This window comes from Helianthus annuus, chromosome 7 (genome assembly GCF_002127325.2).
Source record: "Helianthus annuus cultivar XRQ/B chromosome 7, HanXRQr2.0-SUNRISE, whole genome shotgun sequence".
Lineage (NCBI taxonomy): Eukaryota > Viridiplantae > Streptophyta > Magnoliopsida > Asterales > Asteraceae > Helianthus > Helianthus annuus.
The window spans coordinates 96,075,869-96,086,343 of record NC_035439.2 but is presented as its reverse complement, the minus strand read 5'-3'; the positions used below and the strand labels follow the sequence as shown (position 1 = coordinate 96,086,343).

Genomic DNA, 10,475 nt, shown 5'->3' with positions numbered 1-10,475 from the left:
AAGAATCAAGCCGACCCACGAGTTCTTTCGTTTGTGAAAGTCACTGAGAGTGAGATACGAAGCCAAAAAGAGCAACAATCCAGTGCCCACACCACCAGCCAACGATGTCGTACTCGCTTTTCTTGCAAAGCCCATAAGCCCACCACAGAAGACTATCATCCCGTACGAGATCGTGAAGCACAAATCATGCATTTAAACTGTACCAAGACTTGAAATTTAACCTATTTTTGGAAAGATATTATTAGGGTTTTTAGCGATCACGATCAAAAATCTGTATAGGGTTTGATTTGACCAGATGATTGAAATCTTTTGGGTCAACGAGAGTGGTTCTCGAGGGTTAAACAAAGGTGGAGGGTTTGAAGGAAGGGGTTAAACAACGGTAGAGGGTAGTAACCAAACAAGAACAGGGCACTAGGTGCTGCTATGGGGGTTTCAGACTTGTGTGGTGAGAATAAAAGATCTGCTAGTAAGGGTTTCAAATCTGTAAACCCTAGATCACAAGATAATCAATTATCACCAACGGAAGAACAGGAGAATCATTCACTATCACAGACTAGAGCCTTGGGGCTCTGATACCACGTTAAACTGGAAGAACAAAACAAAGAGCCCTTTGGTATAACTTCCAAAGTCGAAGGTGAACTGGTTGCAATAACCCCAACCACCATTTCAACAACATTTGGGCTAAATGACTTGGCAGGTAAGACATCTTTTCCTAGAAATGAGTTTCATACAGAGTTGATTGAGAGGGGGTATGATAGATAGTTAAAAGGGGCTACTATGTTAAAACCAAATTTTCTACCCCCAATGAAATTCTTTTTCCATACCATCTTAACATGTCTCTTTGCAAAAACCACTGCTTTCAATGAAATACCTTTGAAAATTCAGTACTTGGGGTATGCAATTTTAACAAATTCAGATTTTACTACTCCCAAGCACTGTTTCAAGATTTGGTTTCAAATATGAAAAACATTAAAAAAGGGAAAAATGTTGCTTTTCTCATGTACCCAATACTATTAAGCTACTACCTGCAAAAACATATTTCTAAAAAGGCATTTGAGCAAGGTGCAACTTTTAAATGAATAGTCTAACTTCTGAAACTTTTACTCGCCTTATGGCCAAAGAGTCAAATGTTTCCAAAACACAAGCAAAAGGGAATGAGCAAATTTTAGATGAGTCCACATCTACTCCTCAAACCTCTGTTGCTGAGTCCACTACTCTTGGTGATCACAACACCACAACCACTACTGTGAAACCCCCACCAGCAAAACCCAAAAAGACCAAAACAAATCCAACCCACCAAACCCAACAAAAAGGGTCTTCTGGAATATGCGATCCCAGAGGTTAACCCAGTGACAACACGAATGTCACTTGAAACCACTGTTGCTACTTCCTCACAGCATGTGGAAAGATCTCAACCCATAGACCAAACTCTTCATGTTTCCTCACAAAAGGAACATGTTGTAACCACAGGGACACAACAATATGAAGCAATACTTTCATTTGAAAGTATGCTTAAAAGCCCTTCTCCCGGGGCAATGTCTCTTTCAACACCACTCCCTTCATCTACTATTCCACCTACCCTTGTACCACTATTTGAAGCAATTGACATTCAGACCCAAAGCAGTCCCTCTCACCAACACATTACTGAGAGTACAACAACAGAAATGATTGTGTCTAAACCTGTTCAATCTGCTATCCCACAAACAGCTGAGGGGGTTATACCTCTTGAGTTTTACGAAACTCTTGATGGTAGTTCAAGTGGAGCAGCTACTACAAATGTTGAATCGACTAATTTACATTTGGACAATAGTTTCATGTCTAAGACTCCCTTGAAGGAAACTACTGTTGAGGCTACTAAGGTAACCTCTGTTCCAGTAGGAAGTCCCAGAACTAAGAAACATGGGCATTTGTTTCTGATGATTTGGAGTCTACTCCTATCACCAAAACAAATACAACCACCTCTGGTGGGAATTCAGATGATCCTATTAAATTAGGTGATGAATTAGGATACAGAGAATTAACAGATAGAATGTCTTCTATGGAAAACACTGTTGGTGAAATGAATGATCTTATGAAATAGATGTTGGAGGCTTCTAAATGTCAGCCTAGTACTCAACAAATCTCCCAAGAAATCTGGAATTATGTGTAACCAATCCTTGCTGCTCAAAGGGAATTAACCGAACTCAACCACAACAAGAATATGGAGTTGATAAGAATAATGGTTGAGGCTAGGTACAAAGATACTCAGGCAGACATCAGGGATATCAAAGAATCCCTACAAAAGATTACTGGCTCCTCCCCTGCACCAATCTTTGAAAAAGATAATGAAGATGATGCCAAAACGGGGGAGAAAGATTCAATGAGAAACTTGGATGTTGATCCTAAAGCAAAACCAAAGGTTAAACAAAAACAAAAGCCAGGGTCTGCCAAAGAAACTTCTACTAAAACTTCAGGAAAATCAGATGTAGGAAATAAAAGGGGAATTGATGAGACCCTAAATGTCAAAACTAATGAGAAGATTTTAGAAAAGCAGAAGAAGCATGATACAAAATAGAGCAAAGCCTCTAAATGGAAGAAAGAACAGGAGAAAAGGATGAAAAGAGAAAACATTGGTACTTCACAAAGAAGAAAGTCTTTTAGAAATAACATACCACCAATAGCCACATTTCCCAAAACATCTGCTGCTCCTAAAAGGCTTGTATCATCTGCTTCACCAAAAACCAAACCCTCACCATAAAAACCACCAAAAGAAGCAAAAAATAACTTCAAAACCACCATCCTCACCCACTAAACCAGTAGATGTTGATGCAACAAAAGCATCAACAGATGTTAGGCAAACAACTGTTGAGACACCAGTTGTCTCAGTAGAGGTTAGCCAATCCAATGCCACCATTCATTTCAACACACCACCATCAACACAACCACCTCCTACACCCCAAAGATTCCCTTCACAACCACCTTTTTCACCTAAACCACCTTCTCCATCTAAAACTCCTCCACCACCCAAATTTGCTTATGCACGCAAAAGAAAATTTGTTGTGCATGATGATGATAAGGCGATTCCATCACCAATCCCTTTATCATCTGCTCCCTTTCAAATCACTCCACCCTCATCATCTTCACTTATAAATCCACTTCATAATCCACCTACTGGTACACTACCATCTGTCATCCCTTTAGCTGCTCAATATCCTCTAGAACTGCTTGCAGTTCAAAGTGAAATGGAATATTTTTATAAGATAGAGGATCCATCCAAAAGAATCTTCCCATCTCTCTATGGATTTAGACAACCTCAGAATTTGGATGAGTACTTGAAGCTGAAAGCAAAACAAGCGGAGGTTACAACCAGAGAAGAAAGCAAAGGGTTAGGTGACAGGAGATACCAAGGTCTGCTATCACATGGGCTTAACAAAGTCAGAAAGCTTGAAGACTTTGCTAAAGACCTTAGTAAATCCATGTCTGAGCAACAATTGGATACTGAGCTTCAAGAGTAACTAAGGGTTAATTACTTAGACCACATTATGAAGCACAAGCCCTACAAAGCAACAAAGGCCCAATTCAAAGACTGGTCAACAGATGCCCCCAGGGATGAAATTGATAGAATCACAAAGATGAACAATGATCCTCTGGTCAACAAAACTGTACCAAATTGGAAGAAATCCAAGCAAAATGATCCAGATGAAGCATTAAAGTTTAAAAGAATGAGAGCAAAGCTTGTTGCTGTTGATTATGGGTCTGCAAGGTTAATAGCTAGATGGTCAAAACTTAATGATGAAGAGACCTACAAAAAGCTAGAAGAGCTCAGAACAAAAGACCCAACAGTTCCTAAAAAGCCAGTTTATCCTCCAACCACTGTTGGCAGACCCCAACAGACCCAAACCTCCAAAAAGCTTCTCTTGTCATCTGCTTTACCCACAAATGCCTTGAATCAACAAAAAAGGCAAAAGCAGACAGATGAGGAGGATGAGCAGAGGTTTGAAGAATATAGAAAAAAAGGGATCAGATGCCAGATTCAATTTCAAATGGATGATGCTGCTAACCAACTCACTGCTCAATTACATGAAACAATTAAACATTTGGCAAGCTGACCTCATTCACCAAACTCATCACAAATAACTCCCATCCCAAGAAAACCATCTGATCCAAAAATACTAAAGTGGAAGTCATCCTCAAACACCCATGTATTGACTTTACTCGGATCAGAGGGTAATGTTGAAAGGATAACAAGGAATAATGCATATGGTCTGAGTGTAGATGACCTTCAAGATCTTTTGAATCTTTAATTGATAAGGGATGAAGAACACATGGATTCCTTAGATTTTGAATTTCAATTCAAAGGACAAATCAGGGAATTGCTGATGAGGAAATAAAGATCAGAAATAATGAAGGGTTTTGGCATCATCTGTTCTAGGGGGAGATTGTTGGCTCATGTGAAACTTTCCTTGAGAACAGATGATACAAAGCCAAAATAGTTTTGCAACAACTGATCCATAATAACAGTGCTTTGAATTACTTATTCCTTCAATGGCAAGATAACTAACAGCTGCTGCTTTAAAGGTCTGCTTAGTGCTAAGCCTTGCTGGATTATAAAGACTGTTGAAGACTAAACCACTAAAGAAGTCAAAGATCTGCTGGAAGTCAAAGGTCTGATCACCCTTTGAGGAAAGCACTGCTAAAGTTTCATCGGCGGTTGAGCTCATCAAGGATAGCATCAACAGTGTCCTGTAATCAGTATTTTATTAATGTAACAGTGTTTAGCATTAGCAGTGTTTAGAGGTTGTTAGTATTGTTAGATGTCACTATCTCGGTGACGTCAACCAAGATGCCACAGTGGTTAGGATTGTACTATAAATAGACAGTGCTTGTACTGTTCTATTAGATCACTTCTCATACTCTTGCATTTTGTATGAATAATCACACGTGATCTCAGGCTGAGGGGGAGATAGCAATTCATGCATACGTGATTGAATCATTGTGTAATACAATCATTCAACTGAAAGTATTTATGATGAAAGCTATTCTTCCATTGTTTGTGTTATAAAGTTTTCTTCATTTCCACTGCAATTATTTCATCGTATTATCTTCTTTCATTAATCATCTTTAAAAACAAACACAAACAATTAAGCTCAGATCCTAACAACTTAATCTTGAACTTTCTCCCTAGCTTATATGATTAGTTCATTATGAACTACAATATGAATGCTTGGGTGAAGACTATGCCTGAGCTACATGGCATGCTCAAAACGGTGGAGATGAACATTCCACATAAAACCAACCAAGTTCTAATGGTCAAGTCTGGTGGTGTTAAGAAGTCCAATAACAAGAAAAGGGATCATAAGAGCAAAGGAAAGAGAAAGGTTGTTGTTGCTGCCGAAATGCCACCAACAACAAGCATGTTGCAAAACCACACCCTCCTGAGGAGCGTCAGTGCTTTGAATGCAACCAAATGGGGCACTGGAAAAGAAACTGCCCACAGTATCTAGCCAAGCTGAAGGCGAACAAGGCCAATAACATTGACACTTCTTCTGGTATTCTCATTTATGTTATTGAACTTTTCACTATCTCCAACAACACATGGGTAATTGATTCCGGATGTGGTTACCACATCATAAATGTCTTGCAGGAGCTAAAAAGTGGAAGAAACTGTAACAAGGCGACATCGAACTCATAGTAGGTGATGGAAAGAGAGTTCCGGTTCTAGAAACTAGAACATTTTGTTTTTCATGTCCTTCTAGCCTTGTAGTTATTTTAAATAACTATTTGTTTGCACCTAGTTTAACTAGAAACACTATTTCGGTTTCTTCACTGTTTAAACAAGGATTCAAGTACGTTTTTAATGGTATTTCTATTTCTTCCTACTTGAATGATATCTTTTATTTTGAGGCTAAACCTCAAAATGGTATTTATGGTGGTGGTGGGTGGGTGAAGTGTGAGAGAGGTGGTTTGCCAATGGGATAAGTTGCAAGTGAGCCAAGCACCCCTATTTATAGCCTGCACAGAAGCCCGGACACGGCCCCGCGTCCATTGGGCACGGCCCCGTGTCCACCCATATTCTCTTTCTTCATTAAATGCAGTTTGTCTACATTAGTTGACCACAACCCCGTGTCCGCTGCGCACGACCCCGTGTGAAGAAGCGTATCTGTACTATCAAGATTTGCTTGGATTCTGCGAATCTTTGCGTTGACCACGGCCCCGTGTCCGCTGGACACGCCCCCGTGTTGGGTGATAGAAGCTTCTATAACTTTGTCTTTTCTGCAGACACTTGGGCACGCCCCCGTGCTCAATGAGCACGGGGCGTGTTCAGCCTTCTGTTCTCTTGTTTTTGCTTGGGAAGATGCTGTCGAGGGGTCGAGCATGCCACGTTTATTCCTTTTCTTGTATTATTGTTAGATTTGGCTGCATTTTTGCTTCTTTTGTTCATTTGAGCTCATTTAATCCTGAAAATACAAAAGGAAGACAAAAACACACTTTTTCCAACATTAGTACTAAAAAAGGGTTAGTTTTATGCCACATTTGATGTAATTTATATGTTGCATTTTACACACATCAAATACCCCCACACTTGAATCTTTGCTTGTCCTCAAGCAAAACTCTTTATAATGTGGCTTACACTCCCAAATGGAATGGGTAGAAGAGAAGGTTTTTGGGCTTGTCTTGAGTGTCGGGATTCCAAGATTTTTATTAATTTTTATTTTTATGTTATTTACAATCCTATTCATCATGATTTATTTAGAACATTACATAAGATAAACTACTTATTTGGGCATAACATGCCTCTTTAAAATTCCATTTATATACAAGTTCACATACCTCACGGGAGATCACTCAACACTCGGCCGAAGATGTATTTTTGTGAAACACTCGAGAGCGGCATGGAACTTATTTCTACCATAAGCTTGCCAAACAATCAATCCTCCTCCTTTTTAACTATACACCTTTGTAAATATCAAGAGGACTTTGGGGAAGGGTTAGGCTTGGATTAAAGGTAGTTGGTTGGGTTAGTGGTTAGTAGAAAAGTGCGAAAGGCGTAAAAAGGATCGGTTTTCCTAAGACTTTTTATTTTATTTTTTCATAACTTTTTTTTATTCTAATGAAGCGATTCTTCAAATAAAGTTCTTTTTGATGAACTTGTTTGTTTTATTTCTTGGCTTCATCATCATTTTTTTTATAAGGAATGTCATATGAAAAACCGAACTTCTTAATAAATAAAGGGTTTAAAATAAAAAGGGTTTTGGTGGGTAAAGTATGTTTGTTTTATGGGTTAGAAATGAAAAGGTTTAGGCTCAAAGGGGTTAACTAGTGGGATTTTGGGTAGGTGGTAAAAAAAAAGAAAAATAATGGTGTTGAAAGAAAAAATGGTTAGTCCTAATGTCTCCATCATTTACGTACTTGGGTTTAAGTTAGTAAGGACCGGGAATGTACCGTCATGGCAAGTTCTAGAGTCGTAAGAACCAAGCGGCTATTCACACAAGAAACGAAAAATGAGCATTTAGTTTAAAGATGTGTATTTATATGCTTAATAAAAGCTCAAAACTCACTTTTTGTGGGAATGTGTTTTTATGTGATCAAGTATATATATAATCAAATTTTAACTAGATTTGTCATGCCATTTCATAATTTTCTTATGTTGGTTCTTTTTATCACGACGCTATCGGTTGTAAATTTGTAAGAATATAACCTTTTTAAAACTTGAAATTCCCAAATTAAACCAAGACAAAAAATGAAAAGTTTTTGAAAAAATTTGAGGTGTTTAGCGGTTCCAATAGAGTTTTGTGTAAGGCTTGTGATTAGGACTTGCAAAATTCAAAGTTTTAGCATCCCCCCACACTTAAATTACACATTGTCCTCAATGTGTCCCAAAAATAAGTTTTTAGGTTGATTGAATGTGTAAAAAGTGTGTTAAAAACAATTTTTTATGTTACTGGGCATCTGGACACGGGCCCGTGGTGTCCGGGCACGGCCCCGTGTTCAGGTTGCTAGTAACAGAAAGTCATTGAAAAGTAACAGAAGCCTGGGCACGAGGGCATGTTCAGCGAATACTCCCCGTGTCTAGTTACCTGAACTAGGCGATTTCCTGCAGATTGTTCAGTACGGGGCCGTGTTAGCTGAGCACGGCCCGTGCTGAACTTGCTGTAACGAAGAAAAATCGTCGGGAGGCTCTGTTTTTGTGCATGGGGTGTTGGTTCAAGTTTCCCTTGGTATCCTTCATCATCCCGAGTGTGTTTTATTCCTGAAAATTAAAACTAAACTAGAAAACATAAAAATTAATCTAAACTAAACTAAGGATAGTTCTGCGGAATGCCTCCGTGGTGCACCACGTTTATAAGGGTCTTTGGCTAGACCCAAAGCCACTCATGTGTTACCCAAGTGGGATGTTTTGCATCCCATGTTGCACCGTCGGAGAGCATCATCCAAACTTGAGTCTATGACCTTCATGTAATTGACCGGGTCATCGTCTTCTACTCTCTTACCAACTCCGAACTTCATTTCCTTGTCGTCAACCCTCAATGTTAGTGTTCCACCATTCATGTCTACCAGTGTGTGGGTCGTAGCTTGGAATGGCCTTCCTAAGATGAGTGGTACTTCGGTATCTTCCACCATATCTAGTATGACAAAGTCGGCTGGGAAGACAAATTCACCGACTTTGACCAATAGCTTTTCAGCGACACCTTGTGGATACTTGACGGACCTATCGGCGAGTTGTATCCTCATTTTTGTAGGGCTTGTTTTCCCTAGGCCGAGTCGGTCGAACATTGATGCGGGCATGAGGTTGATGCTAGCCCCGAGGTCGGCTAGTGCATTGCGAATGGGAGATTTCCCAATCGAACAAGGGATTGTAAAGCTTCCAGGATCGATCTTCTTTTGTGGGAGTTTGTTGAGTAGCAAGGCGGAGCATTCCTCGCTTAAATTAACTAACTGCAATGATTCAATTTTCCTTTTGTGAGTGAGGAAGTCCCTCATAAATTTTGAATATTTAGGCATTTAGGTTAGGACTTCAACAAATGGAATATTAACATGCAATTGTTTTAGTAAATTTACGAACTTTGTGAATTGCTCATCGGTCTTTTGGCGAATTAACCGACCAGGGTACGGAACCGGAGGATTCTTGGTGGCCTCTTGATTTGGTGGAGGAGCCGTCTCTTGTTGGGGCGTCAGTGGAGTTGTGGTTTGGCTAGATCGGCTCTTTTCAACTGGAGGTAACGGAGCCTCCTCGGGACACACGGTACGGTTTCTCAATGTGATGAGATGCACTTGCGCCTTTGGGTTGGTTTCGGTATTGCTTGGTAACGCGCCTTGTGGTCTCTCGGAGAAATTTTGAGCTAGTTGATTTATTTGTTTTTCAATGTTTTGAATACTAGCTTGTTGATTTCTAAAATTCGATTCCAGCTGTTGAAATCGATCCGAATTTTTCTTTTCGGTGTCGGAGATGAGGCGAGATACGGTATCTTCAAGCCTTTCTTGTCCCCCTTGTTGTTGAGAGAAATTTTGTGACTCGTTTCTTGGTTGTTGAAAGTTTGTTCGTTGGTTTAGATTTTGTTGGTTACCACTATTGTCGGGTTCTCTCCAACCAAGGTTAGGGTAGTTACGCCATCCTTGGTTGTAGGTATCCGTTGGAGGACCCGACGGCCTAGGTCTATTATCAATGTAGTTTACCGATTTTGTTTGATTATCCATTTCTTTCATACAACTCCAATTTTCATATGGCCCACCACACCCCTCGCAAGCCATAACCGAAGCCGTTTTTGTCATTTCTAATGTTTTTATTTTTAAAGAAAGGGCTTCGATTTGGGCTTGCAAGGAGGTGCTCTCATCAACCTTATGGGCGACCTGGGCAATAGATTTCGTGCCTTGGGGAGTGTGCCACTGAAAATTGATTTGAGCAATTTCCTCAATTTGATTATAAATTTCATTTGGGCGGTGATTACCTATAAGTCCCCCAGAGCTAGAGTCAAGTGTTTGTCTTGTGTGTGGCAACAACCCATTATAGAAAGTGGATACTTGTTGCCATACCGCAAGACCATGATGAGGACACTTTCTTAGTAGCTCCTTGAACCTTTCCCAAGTTTCATACAAGGATTCCCCATCCTCTTGTGAATATGTGTTAATTTCAGTCATTAATTTAGCCGTTTTAGCAGGAGGGAAATACTTATATAGAAACTTTTAGGCTAGTTCATCCCAGGTGTTTACCGAGCCAACTGGGGGTATTGAGCCAAGCCTTAGCTCGGGCTTTTAGTGAAAATGGAAACATTCGAAGGCGGATGGCGTCATTTGATGCTCCATTGATCCGAAAAGTATAACATATTTCCAAGAAGTTAGTAATATGTAAATGGGGATCTTCGTCCGCAAGCCCATGGAAGGTTGCGGAGTTTTGGAGCATTTGTATTAAGTGCGGTCGAAGTTTGAAGTTGTTGGTCTCGACATTCGGTGCATTGATAGTGGCGCCGAGATTACCTACAGTGGGCCGTAGGTAATCC

The 10,475-nt window shown here is 39.9% G+C and overlaps 1 non-coding gene across 1 annotated transcript; it reads left to right on the top strand.

Annotated features, from left to right (window-relative positions):
* The first annotated feature begins 10,015 nt into the window (after positions 1-10,015).
* LOC118480827 lies at positions 10,016-10,122 on the top strand. The gene has a single exon (XR_004863808.1). It is a non-coding gene; the product is annotated as a small nucleolar RNA R71 (small nucleolar RNA).
* Positions 10,123-10,475: the final 353 nt, after the last annotated feature.